Source organism: Podarcis filfolensis, assembly GCF_964270895.1.
Source record: "Podarcis filfolensis genome assembly, chromosome: 7".
In the NCBI taxonomy this organism is placed as follows: Eukaryota; Metazoa; Chordata; class Lepidosauria; order Squamata; family Lacertidae; genus Podarcis; species Podarcis filfolensis.
Window position 1 is genome coordinate 69,883,189 of NC_139603.1, and position 26,330 is coordinate 69,909,518.

At 41.6% G+C, this 26,330-nt stretch overlaps 1 long non-coding RNA gene across 1 annotated transcript in view; it reads right to left on the reverse strand.

Moving 5' to 3' along the window:
* Nucleotides 1-5,497: 5,497 nt before the first annotated feature.
* Nucleotides 5,498-26,330, reverse strand: part of LOC310766303 — a 33,399-nt gene continuing 12,566 nt past the window's right edge. The window contains exon 2 of the long non-coding RNA XR_014550038.1: nt 5,498-6,608. This is a non-coding gene — a long non-coding RNA (uncharacterized lncRNA). The remainder of the gene's footprint in view (nt 6,609-26,330) is intronic.

Here is a 26,330-nt window from a genome sequence, read left to right on the forward strand (position 1 = left end):
ATATTTAGAGACAGGGTAACTTTGCATGTGAAGACAGGCTCCAGTGGATTGATTGGATGAGACCAATTGTGGGTCCAACGGTCAAGAAGGCGGTTTCTGCACATGCTGTAGAGGAAAGTGAGGGGCAGATGGGAAGGTAGCTCATCTAGGAGAAGGAAAATTGCTCCTAAACCTCTGCTGCCTTGTGGAATATCTTTGGGAGAATAAACGCCTAAGGAGTAAACCTTACACAAATCTGGATTGGAGTCCCTAAGACAGTTGGATGGCACCTTGTACACCACAACTCCTGGGGGAGCAGGGTTCGAATCCCCACTCAGCCATGAACTTCACAGGGTGGCCATGGGCCAGTCACCATCTCTTAGCCCAACCTACTTCACAGGGTTGTTGCGAGATTCAAGTTTTCCCTGCTTTTAGATATGGCAATTACATTTAATTTTATTTGAATGCCCAACAACTCTTCTTGCTCTCTTTTCTTCTAATTGTTTATTTCGTTATGTGTTCTTTATGTTCTTTATTCCTTTAACAATTCGTTTATTTACCTTTCTACTGATCTAATCTGTTATGAGTGGCTATTTATTTCCTTTATCGATTCATTTATGTCATACTGCTGGATTTTTATTTCAGCTGTGGTGTGTGTGTGTGTGTGTGTGTGTGTGTGTGTGTGTGTGTGTATAAAAAGAATATCCAGTAAGAATGAGATTACATCATGTAAAAAACTGAACTAGGTAAAGGTGCCATTTGTGATCATACAAACCATGTGTGTAGAATAATATTTCAAGCATATTTTAACGACCCATCCTACCAGTTCATTTCATCAACCATCATTCCATCTCCATGTGAGGTTCATGAGAAAACTTTTGTTCCCAAGTTAGATGGAAAAAGAAGTAAAAGGGGATAGTCAAAAAACTGATTTATTTATAAGACCAGACAATTTACCCAGCTGAAGCCTTAATCTTCGCCAACAAATCACCTCCTAAGATGAAAGCTTCCTAATGATAGTGGGTGCACAGTCAAAATGACCGGAATTTTATCTCCAGGTCCTCTGTTAATGTAGCCATTATAGCATAATGCTTCACTTTGTGACTCATGGTTTACCTGAAGAATTGAGATCTGATAAAAATGGGCCCAGGTCTATATCTCAAATAATGAAGAACCTTTGCTAGTGTGATAATATTTGACATGTTTTTATCTGGTCTCTGCCATCAGAGTAAGTGCAAATGGGAAACCAAATGTGTTTAGAACTTTTAAAACTGCCATGAAAACTGTGAAGGGAGATATTCTATCTGTAAATCAGAAAATAGCTTCTTTCCTGCTATCTTATCAAACAGCACTGCATAGTTCTACAAAATGTATGCCCACTGAACTAATGGGAAGATAGTTCCTGGTCTAGGAACTATGAGACCTAATTTTTAGTAACTTGGTGGGCAATGCTCAAACCACTTTCCTCAAACAGTCCCATTAACTGTAATGGGAATAACTCTTGAGCACGGGGCCCTGCAGGGAGCAGCATATATAAATGCACAATGCAAGCCCTAAAAGAGTGAGGACTTATATTTCTAATGGGTGCATATGCTGCTTAAATATATTAAAACTGGCAGCATCTGTTGTTGTGCAAGATGATGCAAGCTTTAAAAACAAAACAGAAAACTGTTTCCACTACATTTTGTGCATGTGATTAAAAAAAAGATGGGTAGAGAATTTTCGCTGAGAAACAAACCCTACCAATGTGGGAGAAAATATCCTACACATAGGAATACGCACAGGGTGTGCCCAGAAACACTCAATGTTCACCCCACTGTTTTAAAAGAAAAATTGAGATCATGGTGAGAAGGAGAAAGTATGGAGCAGCAACCTCGCAGTCTCAGCTGCCACAGTGGGAAGAGGGACAAAGGTGGCAGGGAGGAGGAGGAAAGCAGACAGCAAGAAATGTAGCAGGAACAAAAAGACTCTAATGAGTCTGGAATGGATCTGCAGCTTCTGCCTGCATCTGTCTGTCTGTCTGTCTGTCTGTCTGTCTGTCTGTCTGTCTGTCTGTCTATCTATCTATCTATCTATCTATCTATCTATCTAGCTAGCTAGCTAGCTAGCTAGCTATCTATCCCATGGCTCTATCAGCTTCTAGGAGCTTGACACCTTTTTGCTCACATATGGTGAGCGATGTCTCATTCTCCAGGACAGGAAGATGAGGAAACCTTAATTTGTCTTGGTCAGTGAAGACCACGAGAATTGACCATACATACCTGGATGTATACCGCAAAAATTTGCTATTCTGCATTTCATTTTTCAAATTTGTATTTTTAAGTGGAGCTTAGTAGTTAATTTTTTTAAAAAAAAAAGTTTAGCGAAGTTTTAGTTTGTTAAATGAATAATTTGTTGTTTCAAATCTCTTACCTAAGCCATGAACTCACTAAATGGACATAGGCGCCATCTCTTAACATCTCTAAGGCACGTGCAGGAGGACTGGTTTCAAACTGTGTGGTGGGAAGCTGAAAAAGAGGGGACAGCATACAAACACACCTGCCGAAAGCTCCTCTTCTACACAGCTGGCAACGGTGTGATAGCTATGTCCTCTTTTTCATCTAAAACAGGGGCTTAAGGTATCCACCATGATGGGATGTACCAGCTTCTGGGTATCTTGGGGGTGCTGTTCGGCTCAGCTTCCAACAGACATCTGGTTGGCCACTGTGAGAAAAGATGCTGGATGCTCTCTGACTGGAGAGATGTAAAAAGGGGAATTCCCCAAGATTTGGTATTGGGCTAATTTAGGGCTTCAGGATGGGCTGTGCAGCATCTACAGCTCTGCCTCCAACAAAGGGAAATGATTGGCGGGTTCAGGAGAAACAACTGGGGTGGGCTGCTGCTACTGCCTGAAATCAGCTCACTCTGTCTACTACTAGAGCTGGCCCTGTGTTAGCTTGATGAACCGGTGGTGTGACCACTATTGATGTGGTAGATTAGGGATGGGGAGCCCTGGGTTCAAATCCTCACATCAATCACTCTTTCTCACCTTAAGGGTATTGTGGGAGCACAAATTAGGTGAGTTCCTTGAGGGAGATGAGATACTCTTTTCACTAGTAATGATTCGGTTAACGTGGGAGGAATTATTATGCAGAAAGTCAGGGATAGGAATACAGGAAGCTGCCTTATATCAAATCAGACCATTGGTCCATCTACCTCATTGCTGTCCACACTGACTGTCAGCAGCTGTAGACGGTTTCAGGCAGGAATCTTTCCAAGCACTACCTGGAGATGCTGGGGATTGAAACTGGGATCTTCTGCAAGCAAAGCAGATGCTCCAGCACTTCCTCCCATAGTCATTTTGGCAGAATGGATATGTGCATTGCATTCTCATTTGTATATAGCCATCTTTTCTACAATATAAGTATACTTAGGAGAAATCGTGCCTAATAACACACCAACTATACTTCAACAGAAGTTTCCCCCCCTATGTTTTGCTCCAAGACCGCAGGTTCCCTACCTCTGCATCAAATCAATAGTGTACTATAAAATGCCATGAACCAGTTATTTGGAAAGAAATAATAACAAAAATAGTCTTGAGATTTTATTTTGCCAGTGATCAGAGGTCATTATGCACCAAAACCCAGAAGAGATTTCATGATCAGTTGGGTGAAACCCCACGTTTGACAAATGAAAACAAAGGGCTCATTCAGAATTTTGTTTGCTCCATGTTTCTCCCCCTGCTTTCCCTAGGGAAGCAGTGGGTTTTCCCAGGGAAAGCATTGGGACAAAATAAAAACCTCTCAGACCCATGTCTGGAAATCATGGAACAAACAAAAGAAATCACAGGATGAAGGGAAGAGTTGATGAGCCCAAAGCTAAATACTTTAAAGAAAAAAAGGTTACATTGGAATGGCGACTGTTAAGTTTCATGAAGCCACTAGATGGGGATCTTGAGTCAGTCATCTCAAAATATTATTTGGCTTAAAAAAACCTGTTTTATCCTAGGCAGAATTCATGCATTGCAACTTTATTCTTTGGACATTTGAATTTTTACCCAGCCATGTGGCTAACGATGGAAAATTCACAGGTCCAATGTATATATCTTAAACACAGGAGCCAAATGAGGATTCCATTTCATGATATAAGCATATGTGGGAATGGTTTTTGGGTCTACAGTGACATGACATCTGCTCCAACATAATGTTTGTTTAAAAAGACGTTCCAGTGGAATTTTTCTGCTCCTCCCCTGTTTTCTAGGAGGCCTACCATTTATTGTAGAAATAATCTGCCTTCTAACAGATAAAAAGAAGGGGGAGAGTAAGAAGAATCCTTTGCTGAAAGGGACCACAGTGACCCAATTCATGTTGTTTGCTGTGTGAGTAAAGCAGCTGCCAAAATCCTTTGGACTCTATCACCAAAATCTTGGCTTCTCTGTCTCTTCCTCCCTACTGTCTCTTGCCCAAGGCTGTCTCCTCAGCCATACTCAGCTGGAAGCACTTTTCTGAGCCAAGCACAGGAGAGGCAGCAAAACCACGTCCCAGAAGCAGGAACCTGTTCCAGGTTCAATCTCAGGCATTCCCCAGGTAAGGCTGGGGAAAGCCCTGCCTAGAGAACCACTCCCAATCAGAGTAGGTAGGACTTGGTTAGATCAACTGACCTGGTATAAGTCATCTTCCTGTATTCCTAATTTCCCTCATTACAGAAAAGGCCATAGCTTCAGTGGTAGAGCATCTGCTTTGCATCTAAATCAGGTGTGGGGAACCTGTGGTCCTCCAGATGTTGCTGAACCACAACTCCCATGAGCCCCAGCAAGCAAGGTCAATGGATTGGGATGATGGGAGTTGTAGTTCAGCAACAACCGGGCAGGGTCAAAGGGTCCCCACAGCTGATCAAAATGCTGCAAGCAGCCACAGGCAGACTTATTGCATGGTTTTGGGAGACGCCCAGTTATAACACTGTTTGGGAGGGAGGTGCAAACCAGAATTAATTTGAACTGCAATGAATCCCTGCAGAGAAGGAATTGTATATGTTGTAATAGCTATACCTAAAAAGGAGAGGTTGATTGAAGTGCAGAAGAGATGGTTCCATGCTAGCAGGTAAAATAATAATTCTTCCAACATTGGAAATCACTGAATGGATGGATGACCTTCTGCGACTGGCAGCCCATGTAAAGATCCTGTTGCTAAACTGAAAAAGGTAGAGTTTTTGTGAGATTGTGAATTGGGACTTCATTGAACTCTCCATGTTGTACAGTAAAACTCCCATAATCTCTGACCATAGTAGCTGGGGCTGATGGGAGTTACTTTTATTTATATTTATTTATAAATATTCCACATTTTACATTTGTCTCTTCATTTATTTCCCTTTCCTTATTTTGTGACTGGAATATGTTGACTGAATTATAATTGTAGTGAGCTCTTAAGTGCCCTGCGGGAGTGAGAGGAAAACCAAGGAGAGGAAACTGAAAGAGAAACTATAATCCAAAAGAATTTGGGAAAATTTTAATAAACGGTTAACAACAAATACAAAGTTGGTGTCTTGGCATGTGAAGGCAAGACTGGGAAGGACTTTCCAGTACAGCTTGGCATAGTAGAAGCTAAGTGTGGCTAAAAGTTAAACCGTATGCATGAGTTCAATGGGATTTACTCCGATGTAAGCATAGGCTTGCTTCCTAAAAGACGTATGCTTTTTAATATACCCTTTTGTATAAAATATGGGGTCCTTATTGACAAACTGAACCAGAGGAATCAAAATTTTAAAAAAGCTCACTATGATCTGTACTCACAACTGACAATCTATAGTTTAAACAGAGGTCCCTCCAAGCTAGTTCTTGAATAGTGTATAGACCCTTTTTTTTTTGTCTGGAACTTGTTTTGTTCAGCACTGTTGGACGAAAGGGAAAGCGAGGAAGGTTTTCTGTGAAAATAAGGAGAGGTGTACAAAGGAGTTATGGCACCTCTTCCTGCCAGCTTTCTGTCTTGAGTGCAGCTCCCTTCTATTACCTGTGAAGTGCCTGGACATGAAAATCACCAAAATTCCATGTCATTATTTTTAGCAAAAGGGAACCGCTGCCAATTCTTTCATTTTTTAAAGTGAAATAGGCTTTGTTCTCTAAAACGTTCTTCTGTCTCTCATGCGATGCAGCGTTGGCCAGGACAGCAGCCTGCCCTTAACGTCTCCCTAAAAACGAGCCTGACCCTCTTTTTTGCTCAATTTGCAAAGTGCACAATGCAGCTCAGAAGAGAATATCTTTGGCTTGAGATTGTTTCTGTCCTCTGCCCAAAAGATGCCCAGAAGTGAAATGAGAAAGGATGAAATGACTTCTTTTCCTATGTATATACTCAACTCCAAGCTGAGTTGAGATCATTCCTGGGGCAGTAAAGCAGGTGAAGAAAAAGAAAAGGAAGCTGATTTTCTTACATCAAACCTAGGCAACTGTTCATACAGAAACCACCGTCTTGTAAGGCATTTCTCTGGTAATGTATGCCAGGCTGGAGAGGAAGAATCCAACTGCCCAGCGACAGTCAGCTGCTTTTCTAAAGCAATCAGTTTTGAAAAATCTATTCTAAATAAACAATTGTTTCCCAATGTGAGCGAATGATTCCACCAGCTGCAGAAGGGAGCCGGGTGCTCTGCGGCGGACGACTCTGTCAGGATAAAGGGGGATAATAATATATTAAAGACACGAGATGCATGAAAAATGTCATTAAATAAGTCTTTACTAGCTTTGAAATGGTGATGGTTTGCATAATTGATTAATCATAAGGGGGCACTTTTGGTCACAGAAATTATCATTATTACAGCTCTAAAGTCAAATAATCTTTCTACTTATAAAAATATGCCATTTTACCCTCAGATCTCCCCAAGATTTCTCCTTTCTTTTAGGCTCTCTGACTTTACAGCCTTTAATAAATGAATGGTACTTAATCAGGAGGGCAGGGAAAATACCACTGCATGTTCCCTAGGCTGTGGAGGTTTTGTGCATAAGACCTAGACTAGTGGATCCAATCTTTTGTTTAACTGGGGTGAGTCCATCAGTGGAATCTGAACTGTGCCTGGGGCCTTCGCTACTGGATTGGTGTCTAGTTCAGCCTATTCCCAAAGTTCAGGAGGGCTACCAAAGCCAAATTCCTAAACTCTTCCTACATATCAGCTTAGCCCCAGCTACTGAAATCCAGCACAGATATAAAAGGCGTATTTATTGTTTTGGGGAGATGCATACATTTTGGGTTTGCCTAGTTCTTCAGAGTGTAGTCTGTGCCTAAGAAGCAGCTACCAAGAATATCAAAGGGCTTATTCACACTTACCCTTTGTCCACAATCTGTGTCCAAGCGTTGTTTTTTTGTCTTGAGTTTTCCCTGCATAAACCTGTTCTTTAAAGCTGAATCAGAGCAAATGTCATTTTTTAAAAAAGTAATATTTATTAAAGTTTTAAAGGTTACAAAATTAGAAAAGAGAAAACACCAAATTAAGCAAAAACAAAACAACACATCACAATAAGAAAAAAGAAAAAAAAGAAAAAACAGAAAAATAAAAACAGTTAAAAAACACATCAAACCTTCCCATAACTTATCTTTCATTTGCTTGTTTCCTTGACCTCCTCACACCTCCCTTTTCTGTATTCTAGTTCGGTTAGCTATTTCAGCAAATCCTTTCCATCTTTCCCAGTTTTTGTCCTATAATTTATCTTAATATAATGTAACTTTACATTCTCTCCTTTCACCAATTAACAATCTATTTTTTACTTAATCCTTTATGACATTTCTGCTAAAACCACGTAACTTCATTCCAACATCCTTCTAACATTCCTTAATTTTACAATGTTTCTGTAGATAAACTTTAAATTTTTTCCAATCTTCTTCCACCAACTCTTCTCCCTGGTCTTGGATTCTGCCAGTCATTTCCGCCAGTTCCATGTAGTCCATCACCTTCATCTGCCATTCTTCCCGGGTTGGTAGATCTTGTGTCTTCCAGTACTTTGCAATAAGTATTCTTGCTGCTGTTGTAGCATACAAATCAGAGCAAATGTCAGTTCGGGTTTTCCGTGAATTGGTGTTTCCTCCAAGTGAGCTTTAAAGAGTTGGTTTTCACAGGGAAAGCTCTGGAGAGAGAGAGAGAAAGACACAGAGCTTTAAATTGTGGATCATGCCTAGAAAGAGCACATGAAAGATAAGTGTGGACAAGCCCTTAGTTGGTATCCAGCTTTTGAATTCAAGGAGCTGGTTTCAGACAAATATGGACATTGCATTAGAACACGAAAGAGGAGGGACAGTTCTCATGTTGAAATCTTCTTGCAAGTTTTTGTGTTACAGATTCACAGAGTTGGAAGGGACCACAAGGGTCCTCTAGTCCAATGTTTCCCAAACTTTTTCTGAACCGTGGGCCCCTTTCGACCTCGTTTCTCTCCTGTGGCCCCCCATGGGCATAGCCAAGGGGAGCAGCTGCCCCCCAAATAAGCAAAAATCAATACAAATCTGAGGTTTTCCACCCCCTAACAAAAGCCTGCCCCTAACAAAAATCCTGACTATGCCCATGCCCCCCGTTATGTTTTGTTTGTAAATAGAACATGTTTTATTTATATTTTTTATAATTTATACAGAACACAATCACATAAAATAATAGGAACATAATGAAATATTGTTGAAGCAGAAAAACATAGAATCATAGAGCTGGGAGGGACCCCAAGGGTCATCTAGACCAACCCCCTGCAATGTAGGAAACTCAGTTAAAATATCCATGGCAGATGGCCATCCAACCTCTGCTTAGAAACCTCCAAGGAAGGCGAGTCCAGAACCTTTCGAGGGAGATCCAGCTTCCATGTATTACTAAAAGTAAACAACACTTATTTGACCCCAGTTATTTGACACAGAGGGGGAAACCTACAGATACAGTCCAAAAGGTGCACAGGGAGTTCTGTATATATGGGAGAATTTTAAAAAGCAAGTGGTCCTCACTGCCGTGGTGCAAAAAGAGCTTGTCATCTGGAGGAGCCCTGGCTGCCTAGATAAAACACTATAGTCTCACACACCCTTACCTGGGAGTAAAGCCCACTGAACTCAGTGCGGCTTTCTTCTGAGTAAGGTAAAGGTACAGGGACCCCTGACCATTAGGTCCAGTCTTGACCAACTCTGGGGTTGCGGCGCTCATCTCGCTTTATTGGCCGAGGGAGCCGGCGTACAGCTTCCAGGTCATGTGGCCAGCATGACTAAGCCGCTTCTGGCGAACCAGGGCAGCGCACGGAAACACCGTTTACCTTCCCGCCAGAGTGGTACCTATTTATCTACTTGCACTTTGACATGCTTTCGAACTGCTAGGTTGGCAGGAACAGGGACCGAGCAATGGGAGCTCACCCCATGGCAGGGATTCGAACCGCCGACCTTCTGATCGGCAAGTCCTAGGCTCTTTGGTTTAACCCACAGCGCCACCCGCACCCCTTTCTTCTGAGTAGACCCTTAGATGAAAGCAGCACCAGATGACCCCACTTGGCCACGCAATGGGGTGGGTTTCATCCCGCTTTGCAGAGCCAGGCCGATGCTGCTGACAGGCTCTGCACCCCTTGGCAACATCCGAAGGCCCTGATCCACTAGGCGCTGGAGTGGATTGCACCCTGCGCCTTGCAGAGTCAGGCTCAGGGTTCCACCAGGCCCAGCACTGGCGGCAGCAACAAGCAGCTCTGGCTCACCCAGCCTTACCCACTGCCATGCCACCACCGCACTTACCTGACCTGGGGGTTCTGGATCACGGGCTCTACTGGTCACAACAGGAACCTCAGCGTTTACCGTCTCCCGCCAGAAACAAACCAGGACTGCTCCAAGAAAATGCACGGGGCAAAAAGGAGCGCTAGGCCCTGGTGGGCTGCCCCCTTGCCCACTTGTGATTGGCCGAGTGGATAGCCATCCAATCAGGATTTAAATAAAAAAATGATGATTTCCCCCCTTTCACTTCTCACTTCCCTCTGTGGCCCCCTAGTCCCATGCATAGCTGTCAACGTTCCACTTTTTTAAAGGGAAATTCCCTTATTCCAAATAGGATTCCTCGCAAGAAAAGGGAAAAGTTGACAGCTATGGTCTCATGCTATGGCTCCCCATTTGCACATTTTTCAACTGTGGCCGCCTTTGAATATCCTGGGGTGCCCCAGGGCCTCTGGTTGGGAAACACTGCTCTAGTCTAACCCCTGCAATGCAGGAATCTTTTGCCCAACATGGGGCTCAAACCTATGATCCCGAGATTAAGATTCTCATGTTCTAGCAATTGAGCTATCCAAGCTGAACCTGTTTATCTGTATTTTTTTAAAAGGCATTTAAAGTTTGAGGATGGTTTTCTAGAAAAATTATAATCTATGGGCAATATATTGTCCCTGCTACTCCTGCTATTACTATTTATAAGATACAGAAAAAGCAATCTTGTTAAAAACCGTAGTAATTAAAACAGTTAAAAGAGCAAGTTCAGAGGAATGCTTGCCTAAATAGGTGTACCATCAAGAGCCAACAGAGTGCCAGTACTGATGGGGCTCTTGTATTTTAGCAAGGAGGGCATTCCACAATACAGGCACCCCCACCCAAAAAGCCTGCCTGCATGTTACCACAAGCTGATAACCATTCACATCGAAAGGTTATATGAATGTTGGAAGATGCAGGCTGATTTGATATGCATGGTTGTCATGGCATAAGTTAAGGATCAGGGAAAGATGATTTAGATACGTCACCCAAATGGATATGTGTTACTATCGGTGTTGCTGGCGTGTCTTCGGGGACTGTTAAAAGGTTTGGGTACGCCAGACACAGCAGGGATGCTACAATTGAGACACTGTGGCCTGCTGAGTAAACTGCTCCTGTATTTTAAAAAGTGTGATGAACCTTTCAGCACACAGTTCTAAACAGCTTTTGCAAAGAGCACTAGTTTATCCCTCTGGTGGTTTGTTGTTGTTGCCAAACAATATTTTATTAGTAGTAAAATGCTCCCCACCCTGTATTTTTTAAAATAAAAAAAATATAGTAGCAGAGTACCACTTAGGTGAAAGAGTGTTATAGCATGATAACACTATAAACTAATCATAAATGAATGAATGATAGAAAATTGCCACTCCCCCAGTGAGTTGCTTGATCCAAGAGGCTGCCTCATGGGTTGCACTGTCCCTTGTACAGAACTTGTTGTAGGTGACCAAGGACATAAAGAAATAGGAATATGAAGCCCTGAGTAAATCAATTGGGGCAGGTACTGAGAGTGAACTGAGAATAACCGAGGTGTTGTTCACAACATTAGCAGTTAACCTGTTCAATGATGAATCACATTATTTTTTTTAGTGCAGCTACTTTTTATGGAAAATCTGTTTTTAACATTGTACGGGTGCCCCTAGTTCCTCTCATGTCACAGTCAAATGCTGACATAAATCTTTTTTCTAATAAAATGAACTATTCAAATTATTTCTTTGCTGAATGATGTCTGAAGCTGATGTATTTTAATCTGCCAGGCATAGAAAATGAAATTTACATGTCACTGAGGTCTTTCTGCTTAATAAATGTTTTAAAAGAGAGAAAGCAGAAAGCCATATAAAGGTAAGATTATAATGTTTTGCATAGGGTTTTTAATTTTTTTTTAGAAAAGGGTATTGTATCTCCTGCCTTAATGTTAAAGCATTTTTATTTATAAGATAGAGTGTATTTATTTTGGGTGTTTTATAGCAGATTTGCAAGAATGTAATGGTTATTAATGATTTAGACTAATTTCCTTACAGGCTCCTCATAGCGATATATTTTGTCACAAAGAAAAATCATTGCTTAACACCTTAACACCTGCATGTCTGGGTCCCAGTTTTTACATATCATCCTATATGTACCACCCTGATTTTAAGGCTTCCGTCCATTTCACCTGTTCTTAGGATTTTCCCCCTTCCTCAGGTTGTGTTTATATTTATTTTGCACTGAATAAAGGAGGAAAATAGTGCATATTAAATCAGGGGTGGGAAACTAGACCTCCCTCACCGCTTGCAGGTAAAGTTTTGAGCTGCCCACCTGCCAATCACCTGGCCTCAAAATGACACCAGATGGCCTTTTTGTTAACTTCAGAAACCCCTTTCAATTTGCTGTTTTCTGAAAGTACTTTGCAGGCACCGGGAATCATGTGATTCATGGTTCCTACCAACACCTTCCAGCTGAGCCAGGTTTTTAGCTGCCCCAAACCTGAAGTCCTATATGTGGCTGGGTGTGACTTGAAATGGCCTTATGGGCCAAATGGGGAAGGCTTGTAGGCCTAATTAGGAGCCAGAGGTTCCCCCATCCCAATTTAAATAAAGCCCATTTTGCATTTTGAGGTTGCTTTGCATGGCTGCTGAATTAGACCATGGCACATTGGCCCAAATTCCATCCAGTGTTCATAAGAATCCCCTTAATCAGCAGTGTAGCTAACAATAAGGAGACACCATTATGGTTTCTGAAAATATATTCCTCCTCCTATGGTCAGAGCCAAATCCCCTTTCAAACAATCCCAGACAACTAAATGGCGGCTCAAGCAATCCGAGGTTAACTATGAATAATTAGAATACTGTGCATATTCACCCCTTTCCGTCCTAGCCAAAATAATAAAATACTAGGATTTTGTTGCAAACATACTTCTTGACAGTCTAAAGATGAGAGAAAAAGATCATTTCAGGAGAGTAATTTTCAAAGTGCTTAAAAGAGCTGTTTTTTAAAATACTTCTACTACTACTACTACTACTACTACTACTACTACTAATAATAATAATAATAATGTCTTTATTTAAAAGTGTGGGGTTTGTGTATTTCAGCCAGACAAACCCCACAAGGATTGTTACAGAACTCCTTTTTTTTAACAATTATCCACAGTAAGTTTTAGAATGACAGATTACAGTGTGTTTGGCTATATCACCACAAACCAGGATGGTTGTGTGACTGTAAGACATTATTGTATTAGAGGTAGACTGGGTAAATCTAAATCTTTTCAAGCTTTGGTTGAGTGGGTTAATTCCAGGACCTGAATTACATGTCCAATTTGAATTATGCTGCAAAGACTGAACGCACTCCACATTCAAAAAGTGCTATTCTAACTCCCACCCTCCAAGTGAAGATCCCAGCTTATTTTGACATTACTCGGGTGTCAAGAGATCCCCCCCCATACTTTTTCGTTCCAGAGATATTTAGGACAAAGATTTGTCTTTAACCTACGTACATTATTGGGGGAGGTGGGTGTTCACTGGGGACTCCATTTGAATCTTCTTTCCCTGAATGTGCTGTTTGTGAATGCCTTTGTGACATCCGTCATTCAAAACCGAACCCTGCAATCCTGCACATATTTACTCCAAAGTGAGATCCATTGAATTCAAGGGGGCTTAATCCCCAGGTAATTATGTATGGGATAGGCTGAAATCCTATATGCATATTCATATAAGATTGGGCTCAAGATGGCTATGTACTAAGCTCCAATATCAGAGGCAGCATGTCTCTAAATACCAGTTACTTGGAAAGATGTAGGAGAGCTACAGCACTCATGCCCTGAGATTTTGTAGATCTCTTTCTATCATCTGTCCTCCCATGCAATGCAGAAAAAGGATGAGAACCGGAAACAGAACTTGAGGTCCTCGATTTTAACCAATAAGTGCATCTTATTAAAATGTGATGCAAAACAAAAGGAAAAGAGACAGAGGGACAAGCTCACACTATTAATTTTCCCATAAAGCCATTTGTTTCATCATCAGGCAACATTGCTAGAAGAAACCTTTATCTGGTGATTATTTAAGAACACACAATTTTATTTGTAGTAAGAGAGAGAGAAAGAGAGAGAGAGAGGGAGGGAGGCAGGCAAAGATTGAGCTGTTCATGCATGACACTATAGTTGTTCAGGCTATGGAGGAATTTATCTTCCATCCTTCACAATAGAAAACCTGATTGAATAATTGTTGCAAGGAGACAAGAAAATACGAGTTAATATTAGTAGTTCAAAAGCTCAACAATTTTTTTTAAAGAGAAGAAACTAAATGAGGCTGCGATTGTGACACTGCAGCAATTTGCAATAATCACGGGCTTTCAGGTAGCAAGTCTTGCATCTAAGTGGAAATGAGCAATCAGGCGCTGGGGGGGGGGGGAGCAGAGAGAAAGTGTATCTATAATTTATGTTTTCAGTTTGCTATCTCAGTATAACCATCCCCTCCAATAAAGCAAGTGATATTTTGAATCTGATCGGGCTGATTACATTGGCAAAAGGAAACATTGTGATTTTTGCATGTGTGGTTTAATGCCTGCTTGTTTGGCACTTCGTTTTTAAACTTTCCATTGTGATGACAGCCAAGGGGGTAGAGAACCTTTCCTTAATGACAAAGCCATCCCTTCTAAATTGGCTTACCTTGTTCACTCCAATCGTGTGGGCACAATTCACCCAAATCTAGGGCAGCCAAGATGTAGGTACAGATGACCCAATGCAAAAAAACAATACAGGCAGGCTACATCAACTGTGAAAGACAGGTGCCTGTATCACTCACTGCTTGTCCTTTTAAAGCTGTATCCATAGCAGTGAACAGAGGAGTCATGGCTGCCACAGGTGACGGGTTCCACCCAACTTTAGGGGGCCCAGCATGCGTGACATCACAAATGTGACGTGCCCGTGTGATGTCACGCAACTGGAGGAGACCACAAGGCCTATCGTGGTCACGGGGAGCCTAATAGGGCCTGCCGTGGCCCCGGAAAGGTCCAACAGGGTCTGGTGTAGCTGTGTAAAACCAAACTTGAAAGATTACTGAATTTCTGAAACACTCTCGCCTGTCAAAATTAAAGCAGAATGTCTGAACACATTATGAAGTGCGCTGGTGAAACACTTCAATAATATTCTGATCAAAATGGGGTAGCTCAGTCAATAGAACATGAGACTCTTAATCTCAAGGCCATGGATTTGAGCCCAAAGTTACAATTTGTTTTGGGGGGGGGATGTTCAGTAGGAACAATCTGTACAGGGACTTAAAATGACACTGCATGGTGGGGGATGCAGTTAGTCATCCGACTTTCTTTTGTGCTAAAATATGCCACGAACAAAGGGAAGAAAGTACATTATGACAGAGGGGTCTGTATGACAAAGAATAAATAGACTGGCATCTCATACAAGCAATACTTTTAGCTGACTTTCACTGCATTTAAATGGCTCTATTTGTTGCTCGATTAGTAAGTGAAATGTGAAAAGTACATGGATTAGAATGATTCTCAACAGACTATACACCATGTGTGTGAGATCTACCTTTTGCTGAAAATGTAACTACTCAAAAACGTGGCCAGAATTAAATTCTAACTTTTAGATGGGTTGATGTTCTCTTATATACCAATGTAAATTATAAACAGTGTGTTATAAACTGTGTGTTCTTTTATATATCAATGCTTTTTCGCACAATGCATTTGGGTGATCAATATTTTTTTCTTGATTGCAGCTTCCCATGATTTGTGATTAAGAGACAATTTAAGGAATGTGTTCCTCAAAATGTCCACCTACCTAGTGCGGTTCATTTCAGTATAATATATATATATTCTTGGTTTGGAGAGCACAAAGGCTTTCTTTCCAAACTGGAATCTCACTGTTGTCATTTAATAATTAATCTTTTCTGAAATCTGACACACAAACCCAAATTCTTTAAGGGGTGCAAACTTCCAATGTCTTATGCCATAGCTGTACTTGCTAAGTACAATAATACTGTGCCCCAGCAAGGGGTTTGGATAGGCTACTTGCAGTTTACAGTCTTATCATGCAGTACAGACAGCAGCGAATAAGAGTTCCAACAGTCATCATATTAAAGGACAGGTTAAAAGACAGCTTAGGCCAATGCAAGTTTTGGAAGTGACACCACAGATGGCACAAACACTTCCAGGGTGTGCTACATGTACAACCAGTGTCTATTTGACTGGTTGTACAAGAAGCAAACAACAGTGAGCTTAAGTTCTTGTGAAGCTGAACTCAGTGCACTGTCATATCACTTTTGGATTGTGAATGGTTGTTGCAACTGTTTAAGGATGTGAGGGTTAATGTGAAATGTCCTATACAGATGTTGGAAATTTCCATTCCACCTTTTGTTGCAGACATGGCATCGTTGTGTGTCACATGTCTGTTTACATGCCAGCACAGACTGCTGGGTCCTGTGAACAGAACTTCCACTCTGTGTATTGCTTTTGTTTTCGACTCTCTCCGAGAAGACGGCAAGGAGAGACGACATGCTTCTTTGTTCTGATTTATGAAAAATAAATCCGTAGTTTTAGTATATATCCACAGCCTCAAGCCTCTTCTGTTGTGCAGTTTACTCTGCTACATACAATGTGCTCAAGTCAGCTAGCTTGAGTCACTGATTTAAGTCGGAGCCAGAGGTTGATGAATCTCCGCAACATGAAGGCTGAGAGGGATACGATCCTGCTGGGGCCTAGCCAGCTGGCCTTTTGACCCCCGGATGCAGACAGCGTCGGCTGAGGGTTCTACTGGGGCACTGCACCCAGGCTGTGAGCCAGGAATGCCTGCAGTGTGTTTTGACAGATGTGCAGTGGCGTAGCGTGGGTTGTCAGCACCCGGGGCGAGGCAAGTAATTTGCATCCCCTAACCCGTGGATTTTAGCAGGGGGCAGAGAGCTGCGAGTGCGAGCGCCCCCCCCCCAGATGTTGCGGCCGGTGCGGCCGGCCCCCCCTGCACCCCCCATGCTACGCCACTGCAGACGTGAGACAACAGAGGGAGGGAAGGGAGAAAATGAAGAGGTAATGGTACCAGTATGAGGAGGGGGAAGTGGTGTCATATAGGCACTCATGGAGTTAATATTTGCGACTTCCCATGGTGCTGTCATGCAATGCATCAGAATGATGGCCACCACCATTGCATCTGCTGCTGTGCTAGCATGATGTTCTGGATCAAGTGTAGTGCTATAGATCTCATAATAGGATGCCCCAGGCTAGATACTTGCTTGCTAACCCAGCGGATTAGCGTTTGGTCCAACGGATGCAAACTTATGTACTGATCTGCACCGTTCGATAAAACGATGACCAATGCATGGATTAGGTGAGGCTACCACACATGGCTGCACACAAAGCCAACAAGCGCATCCCATATTTGTGTCACTGTGTCAATGTTTTTTGAGTTGGCAAAGGCTTGTGCTCCAGTTTTATTAGCCTGTTGGAAAGAAATCTCATTTAGCCAGCATTTTTTAACATCTACATTAATTCTTTTAAAACACTGAAGTGAGTGTTCTACAGCTATGTAAAGAAACGCATTATCAAAGCATTAAGATATGATTAAACTGACATTTTCTTAAGAAAACGAAAGGAGCAGGAAAAAGCCATTCTAAAAGGACTGAGTGCTACATACTCCAGATATTATCTTCAGTGCTTACTCAGGGATCTTTAAAGAAGCTTATTACCAAGTACCCTAAGAAGACAAGTGCGGATGTGTACAGATCAGAGGAATGCAAGTTAATGCACCTGCCAGATTTTACTATCATACAAAGCATGTCAATCAGCACTCAGACCTTGCGTTTAAAAATATGTTCCCTCAGATTTTTCTCCTAGTAGTGTATCTTACATTACTATGTTTTTCCATTCTGTAGCTGTGCGGTGTCAGGAACGTCATAAATTAGGCAACTGGATACACATAACTACAATTAGTATGGATTGCCTTAATTAGACAGTGCTCACTGGTACAACCACTGCTGCATTTTATCAAGATGGACTTACTTAAGGAAGCAGCACACAAGGCAAGGAAGTTCTTGAAGGCAGGGTTAATGCTGATTGGTGTGTGATGAAGATGCCAACCTTGTTTCTCTGGGTCTTTGCTATATAGAGCTGTATCATATGATAATCATTGAATCATTGAATTATAGAACTGTAGAGTTGGAAGAGACCCTGAGGGTCATCTAGTCCAATCCCCTGCAATGCAGGAATCTCAACTCAATCATACACGACAGATGGCCATCCAACTTCTGCTTAAAAACTTCCAATGAAGGGCAGCCCATTACCTTTCAAGGAAGTCCGTTCCACAGTTGAACAGTTCTTTCTGTCAGAAAGGTCTTCCTGATGTTTAGCAGAAATCGGGTCCTAGCAACTAGAGCAGGAGAAAACAAGCTTGCTCCATACTCCATGTGACAGCCTTTTAGGTATTTGAATATGGCTATTATATCTCCTCTCAGTCTCTTCTTTACATACCAATTTCCCTCAACCGTTCCTCATAAGGCTTGGTTTCAAGACCCTTTATCATCTTGGTCACCCTCCTTTATTTTGTAAAACAACACCTAAGAGTGCAACTACTTGTGGCTTGGGGACAGGTGTCAACAGGGACCCTAGGATTATGTGGACCTTCCACTCTATAGGCCGAAAGGGAGATCAAGCTATGGAGAAAGAAGTCATATGCCTAAGATCTTCCCTAGTTGATGGTGCAGCTTTCTACCACCATGGCTGCCCCACTGGTGATGTTCCACAGGCAATGGGGCTAAAAACAGAGTGATGGGGCTGAGGCAGCCAAGAATCTGCAGGACCCTAGGCTTCCTTAGTCCCCTAATATTGGAGGCAATGGGAGGGAACAAAAAAGAAAGAAGAAAGACACGTCCACATATTTTGCTGTGGCTGGTGTGAACTGGTAGGTCTTAGGAAATGGCAACAGCTCTGCAGCAACTCTCCCCTCCAAAGTGCACGTCCCATTGTTACAGTTTAATTTAATCACTAGGTAGCATGTGATTAAGTCAGGAGTCTTCCATGACAGAATACAACCAAGAACAGCAGGATTGATAAAATGGAATAATAACAGAAGGCCAGACAAGCTAATCAAAACAGGCCAAAAAAGCAAAGTTAGTAATAAGGAATGAAGAGCCAGCATCAATTTAACACAAAGGCCTTGCAAAATAACTTAAATTTAGCCTGTCTCCTAAAGCCAAAAGCATCTAGGGAGGGTAGTCCATAGTCATGGCGCCACAACTGGAAAGGCCCTAGTCCTCAACCTCATTCAGCAGGTAGGCTCAGGTTGCATATATGTGTAAATAAACCATATATCATAAAGACACCACAGTTTCCACTGTGCCTCTTTCTGAGGAAACACAAACCCTGGGTAAGTGCCTGGAACTCCTGGAATCTTACACCACTCAGAGATTGGGGTGGCATGCAACAACACAAATTAATGCCCACCAGCTTTGCATTTTGTTTTGTTTACCTGTATTACAAATTAGATGTATTTAAATAATGGATTAAATTAATGGAGTATTCTGACATCAACAAACTTGGGAGGCTCCATTTAGATTTAAAGATTATAAAAAACAACAGGATCTATACAGACATAATGAGCTAGAGATTTTATCACTTTTAAAAATCATTTCTTGTAAAACATACATCTACATACAGTGCATTTTCAAAGCAAAAAAAATGCAAACTCCTATCAGCAAAATCTAATGTCTAAAAGGCAGATCCCCCGCCTCTCCCCAATTATCTCAGTGGGAGAAATCCATTTTGTTAGCACTGCTTGAAACATATATGGATGGGTGTATTGGTGTATAGCTTCAGAACAACAAGCATCTCCCATACAAAACACTGAAGGTTTTATTTTCTATCAGGTTCAGTTTTTTCTGTGTTTTAAGAAAGGGGGGGGGGGAACAGTGGCCACATGTGCAGTTTTGGCACCTGACATTGCCAGTGGGCTTGGAATGAGCTGCTAGTTTGCAGCTAGGGTGCTTCCCTTAGAGAATATGGTATCACTTTTGCCTTGAACCACTAAACCACAGCAAAAAGAAGAGATTGCTATAATCACAATCTTCTTACAATGGCCTCTGCACAAATCACTTTAATTTGCAATTTAGATATCAATTAGTAGGATACAATCGGCACTGATAAGATATCCAATGGAAAGTGTTAATCCATTTGCTTTATTAGAAACCACTCCTGATTTCCTCCATATTTTTCATGGGACATAAGAAGCTGGAATGGACCTTTGACACAGAGCAATGATTCAAGACTGATATGTCATGGGCTGGATCAGCAATTTTTTGTTTGATTTGGTATTGCCATTAAGTATTTGTTGTCGTTGCAAACATTGTACTAAATGCAACAGCAATATAAGACTTCCGGGTTGGCGCCATCGCCGAATGGCGGACTCCCTCCGAGCTCCGGAGGGAGTCTGCTCGGCAGGGGCTGGGTTCTACCGCACCGGCGATGCGGGGACCCTTAGAAACCACGGCCACGGAGGCCGTGGACATGGAGACTCGGCTTGCACCGTTAGCGCCCTCCCGACTCGTGAAGGAGCCTTTTTAAAGGCTACGGATCGGGTGCCGGGGAGAAGCGTGGTGCCTTGAGTTTTCTGCTTCCCCTGCTGAGCGAAGCCGCATGCCATCCGGCGGAGAGCGCTGACTTCTTCCATTGAAAATTCGGACTTTTCAACAACAACCCGTGAGTAAATTTGGAAACCGGGCTCAAAAGGAGGAAAAAAAAATTTTTTTTTTTCGAATTGGATACGAGCGGGGGGGATCCAAAAAGGAAGTCAGTCCCCTCCCTATTGTAAACTTTCCAAAACAAGGACGGGGAAACCAAGACCCAAAAAGGCTTGCATTGCTGATAAAAATCCAAAATTTCACGATGGGGAACTACAAGAACTGTGCTGGAGGAGGAACTGGAGAAGGGAAACGCAACCCCCCCCCCTGGGAACCGGGGCGACTGAAGAGAGAGCCTGGTGAAAGGAGTCGGAGATTTTGACAGCTGTCAAAATAGCTGTCAAAGTCGAAAAGCGGAGTGGATTTTATTATGAGAACTTGGCTGGTTAAATTTGATACAATTTGCTACAACTTGTTAAAATTTGGATACAAAATGGCGAATATGGATAACAAATTGACTTTTGGATTAGAGGAAACAAAGTCACAACAATCCCCCTTGAGGAGCTTCGGGACATTACAAGGATTGGGAAAGTGGAAAAACACCAATGGAACTTTACAGGACTGGTTATCTTCTGGGAAAGCTGCAAAACGGAAATAACATCTCGTCTTCAGGGTGTTTTCTTTTTTGTTTTTTTAAAGGAGACAATAGATTTTTCTATTGAAGAAAGGAAGGGACTGAACGTAAGGTTTTGCCCCTGAATAACAACCATCCCTGCAGACTTACCAAACTTTCGAATTACAACGTTTTAGCAGCGGAACAAAGGGAAATTAGACTACAACCTGGAAAGAACAATGGAGGGAGTTCTATTACAGTTTTATTAAAGACTGAAGTTAAAGTTTTGAAAAATAATGATAATAATAATAATTTTGATTTTCAAAAAAATTTATTTTTAATTTTAAAAAGAAATAGCCAGCAAGGAGTTGGGGAAAAGTTGTGATTTATGGCCTTAAGAATTCCAGGCAGACACTAGGGGTTGATGGTCAGGGGGAAATTAAACCGGAGACAGGGGGGGGAGAACTAAAACTCCAAAGGCTTGCCAACTTTGTTATTTTTTGCTGAATTGGTCTATTATTCATTATATTTTTTTTTATTTTCTACCTTTTCTGTTTCTATTATCTGGGGTGCTTCTTTTATTAAAAAATGGAAATTGTGGAATGACATGGGGTGGGTCTTGGGGAAAGAACACTGGGTTTTTTTTTCTTTTTTTTTATTATTATTAGGGTAAAACAAATTAAGTTTCAATTTGAATGGGGAACTTGTTTGGCCAACAATATGAAAGGGGAATATGGTAGGGGTTGGGGAAGGGGGGAGTCCCGTAAAGTGATATTTTTTGTATTTTTGAAAAATTTTAATAAATATTATTTTTAAAAAAAAAAAAAAAAAATAAATGCAACAGCAATATAGAGAATGAGATATCTGTGAAAGCATAATACAAAACTCAGACATACCACAATCACAGCAATCTCAAGTGGAGCTGACTCTCTGTTGCAGTGGTTCTGAAATGGTGTTCTCAATGTGTTGACTGGGGCAGATGGGAGTCCTAGGCCATTACTGTTCTATTGCCATATTTTTCTACTTCTTTGAGCACCTGCTATCTCAGGGTGTTTTCACAGGTGAGGCTGAAAATAACAATAGTTTCATTTGTGTGTGCCTAAAATTTCTTTAACCTGAGTTTAAAACCTACTTTGACCTTGATGCTAATCCCTTTAGACCTCAGCCTTCCTCAACCTTATGTCCTTTGAATGTGTTGGACTATAATGTCCAGCATCCATGATCATGCTGGCTGGGCCATTGGAAGCTGTAGTCTAGGGCACCAGGTTCTTTTAGACATTAACAGCTGGTTTTCTGTAACTTGATTCAAAATGGATGGCCATGTGCATGTCAATGTAGGCAAGTCCAATTTGTGCAAGTCGTTTCAGTGGAGTCACTACCAAGGTCAGTGCTATTTATATACAACCTTTCCATATATAACATTCAAGGCCGTTTATGCAAAAAATGACAAAAATTATCAGTAGTACAAAAATCAATAGCAAAAACAATTAATCTACAGTATCTTAAAAAATAAAAGGATGCATTAAAAATTCATAATAAAGCAATTAGACCTAAAGATCAAGATACTAAATAACAAGCCATTAAACAAGCCATCAAAACATAACTGCAAAAAACCAGTTAAGTCAATCGTGCAAGAAACCATAACAACTCCATCTTATTAGTTGTTAGCAACTTTTGTATGTGGAGTCCTGACTTTCTCAGGCCAAGTAAAAATTATTTGCTTATTTATTCATCTGAAATATTTTTACCACACTATTCAGCTGAAAATTACTTCCAGAGTAGCTTATAGAGATCAATAATAAGGTTGGCTTCAAACTTCCGACCTAAAAGACATCACACAAAAGGAAAACAGATTGGGAGGGAGGAGAAAAGAAGCAAAACCACACTCTGGTACAGAGTTCTGCCACTTGAGGCAGCGGCCTCACCGCACCTAATGACTGTGCCGGCTCTGCCAACGCTCTTAACAAACCACAGTCCCCAGGATTCTTTGCGGAAAGCCATGTGATTTACAGTGGTACCTCCAGTTACGACCTTAATTCGTTCTGGAGGTCCATTCTTAACCCGAAACCGTTCTTAACACGAGGCACGCTTTCGCTAATGGGCTTTCCACTGCCAGCACGCGACTTCCGCTCACATCCTGGGGCAAAGTTCGCAACCAGGAGCATCTACTTCCGGGTTAGCAGAGCTTGTTACTCGAAGCATCCATAAGAAGGATGGTACGTAACCCGAGGTTCCACCCTAACTGTATGGCATGGATGTGATGTCAGACTTAAATGGTCTTTGCATTTAAGGAACCTTGCCTAAGGGCGCCTTTCTTCACAGTCCTATTTCTCATGCCCTTAATGCTTGCAAATGAAAACAAATAAACAAACTCACAGTGCCTATGTCAAGATAGATTTAAAAGGATATTTAGTGTCCTGTGGAATTGCAACCAGGAATTTAAGCAGGTAAGAATTTTTAAAGGATTGTTCTCATAGGCTTCACTACCAGATGGATGCAATATCAGGAAAGCTATTTTCAATAGTTCGTGATCATGGATGGCCTTTTCTGGGACTCCAAACTTTCTTGAGCTACTCATAATTTTGCTCACACTGTGAAGGTTGAAATGAAAAGTGGATTGGGGGTTGTTGTTGTTTTTAGGTATTATGATTGTGCAGATGTTTAGAAGGCCATATTTCGATGCCAGCGATGTTGTGTGGATGATGAAAAAAAACAGACACAAACCCACATGCAAGTATTTCACAATAAAAACTCATCTGGAAGTGCCCTTGCCTCAGAACTTAAAGGGTAAGGGGGATTCTGAAATGAATCATGTGGCTATATGCAAGGGAAGAACAAAAATACTAAACTCTACTTCTGTTAAGCTCAGTCCGCATCACCCAGGTTTGTACAGAGTGGTAAGATATTAAATGAGAATAAGCTACCTAGTTCTTTTAGTAACAAGCTTTCGCAAACTGGCATGCAGAGGCAAAAGCAATCAAGCCATTGTCCCCAAAGGGTTTAATCAGCACATGCTGACCTGGGATTTGGTACGATTATATTAAAACACATGTAATAACTGAAGATCTTCATTAATCCTTATGCGATTGCATCAAATGCATTTGGTGGGAATGGATGGGACCAAGAATGGCAAGCTTGGTCCACAGTAGCCCATCTATTGAGTTGCTCTGCCGCTCAAGACTATGGTAATTGATAAAGGCACACAAATACATCATCTCTTTGCAAATCTGGCTATAAAGTTACAGCCTGTTTAACCCATCACTGCCTGCTGTTGTCTGCTGACAGCCTGTGTAAACATGACTCCTGGATAAGCTCTGGCTGGCTCATTGTGCTACCAGTGGCAGCTTTCCAGTCTACTGCAGAATAGAATTGATCTTCTAAAGTTGGGTGGATGTGGTTCAACCTTTGCCAGGCAGCAAAGATACTCCTATAGCACTGCATGCTATTGTTTCTTTGGCACCTGATTCAGAAGAATGAGGAGCATAAGATTTTGCATCCTAAGGGGCCAGGAATGTGCTAGAACAGGAGAAACCTGCGTCAGTATTATCAGCTGGTAAGCTGCCGTGTGGTAAATGGTCATCTGCATTCACCCTCACTAGTGTATTTATGTGGGACTTAAAAGTTCCCAGCTGCTCTTCCCGGGGCTGAGAATAGAAAGGATGACAGTCGTAGGCTAGACTGAAAGGAATGTGATAAATCTCTAGTATCTGAGAGCAGCAGAGGAACCTTAGCCATGTGGTAGAGCAGTTGGTGTTCAGCATCTACCTTCCACATTTTCTCCTTTTCTTTCTTAAAAACACACCCTAAGGCACGCTAACAAGAAGAAAATGGCGGCACTAGGGCTGACATTGCAATAGTGCAATAGGACTGTCCCTTGTGATATGCTGCTAGACTGTTTTCCAGAAACCAACTACTCCTGTGCAATCTTGTACAAACCTTTTGAAAGTATGTGGGGTTATTCTGGGTTCACTCTGGAGTGTTGGGACTGTTCTGCTTAGCAAGAGTAGGTAGCAGTGGCGTGCAGTCAGTGGACTAGGAAGACTAGGCTAGTCCCCTTAATGTCCCCTTGGAGCCTCCTTCCCAAAGCCTGGAAAGCTTCTGCCAGACTTAGGGATGGAGGCACGATGTTCTGATCAGTCCAAGAGCCCTCCCACCGACTTCCCAAAGTCCAGCATGCTGTCAGAGGCCTGGCACCCCCTTCTCAAAGCCTGGGAAGCCTTTGCTTGGCTTAGGGAGGGAGGCATGATGCTCAACGCCCCCCCATCACCCTCGCAAGCTGGTGCCTCTGACCCTAACTGTTCTCCTAGGAAAAAATTTCACTGCACGCCACTGGTAGGTAGCAGCAGCAAAAGTAGGAAGAGTAGGGAGTAATGGCACCAATAATCAGAAAAATTCAAAAATGTCTTTTCCCAGTACGTGGAATACAGCAAATTGTAAAGCTTAGGATACATTTAGCTTATCACACCAGAATAGAATCTTGATGTGTCTTCAAGGCTATAGTACCCTAGAAGTGATGACAGTGGCTCGTGACAATGAAGAAACATTTTAGTAATTAAACTTGTATAAATTCCCACCATCTGTGCCTACCACAAAGGAGACAATGGCCTTTTTCTGTGCTGTTGAAAGTGCATAGTCTCACATACACACACACACACACCATACACGATACGTTTCAGTATTCAAAACAATTCAAAAACCATGGCCCAAAAACCCAAGTTCTAAGTAGTGGATTCAATATAACAGACAATGCTTTCTGCTTTGCAGGAAATCCGCAGGAAACAATAACTATGTGCATGTTACACGAACAGCATCTAAAATGTAAAGTGCATTTAATTGTAGCATATACATGTTCCATAGGGTCACATTCAGATAGCAAGTATTCCATGCTGAAGAATGGATGAGCAATTTCCATTTCCCTCTAACTCTAAATATTTTGTATAACACTCAAAGATCATATTGACAGATACCGTGTTCGATTAATATGCTCCATTTTGCACCATTTACATTCCATGTTAATATACCCACATTTCTATAAAATGTATTTCAAGACCTGCTAAAAAGAGGGAAAATAGACACACTTTAAGCAGTTTACAAGAGACAGATCATTATCGCTTACAAAGGAATGGAAACAGAAAAGCTGTAAATAATAAGTTCTGAATAGGAATGACATAAACAGCCTAATCAATGTCTTCCAGAACTGGCAAGTGACACCGCTTTGTTTTTTGCAAATAAAAACCTTCTTAACATCACAATATAAACCATTATCTCTGCAGGCAAGGTATATTTAGAAATGTACAAAATGTACATTTCCTGCCAGCCACTAGATCAGTAGGTGGAGATCTAAAGTCATGCAAATCTTACAGTAAATGCAGGCAACCAATTTCTAATTATTCCATATCAGCAGATTTGCGAGGAATATAATTTATTAAAAAAAGAACAGTTTATGAT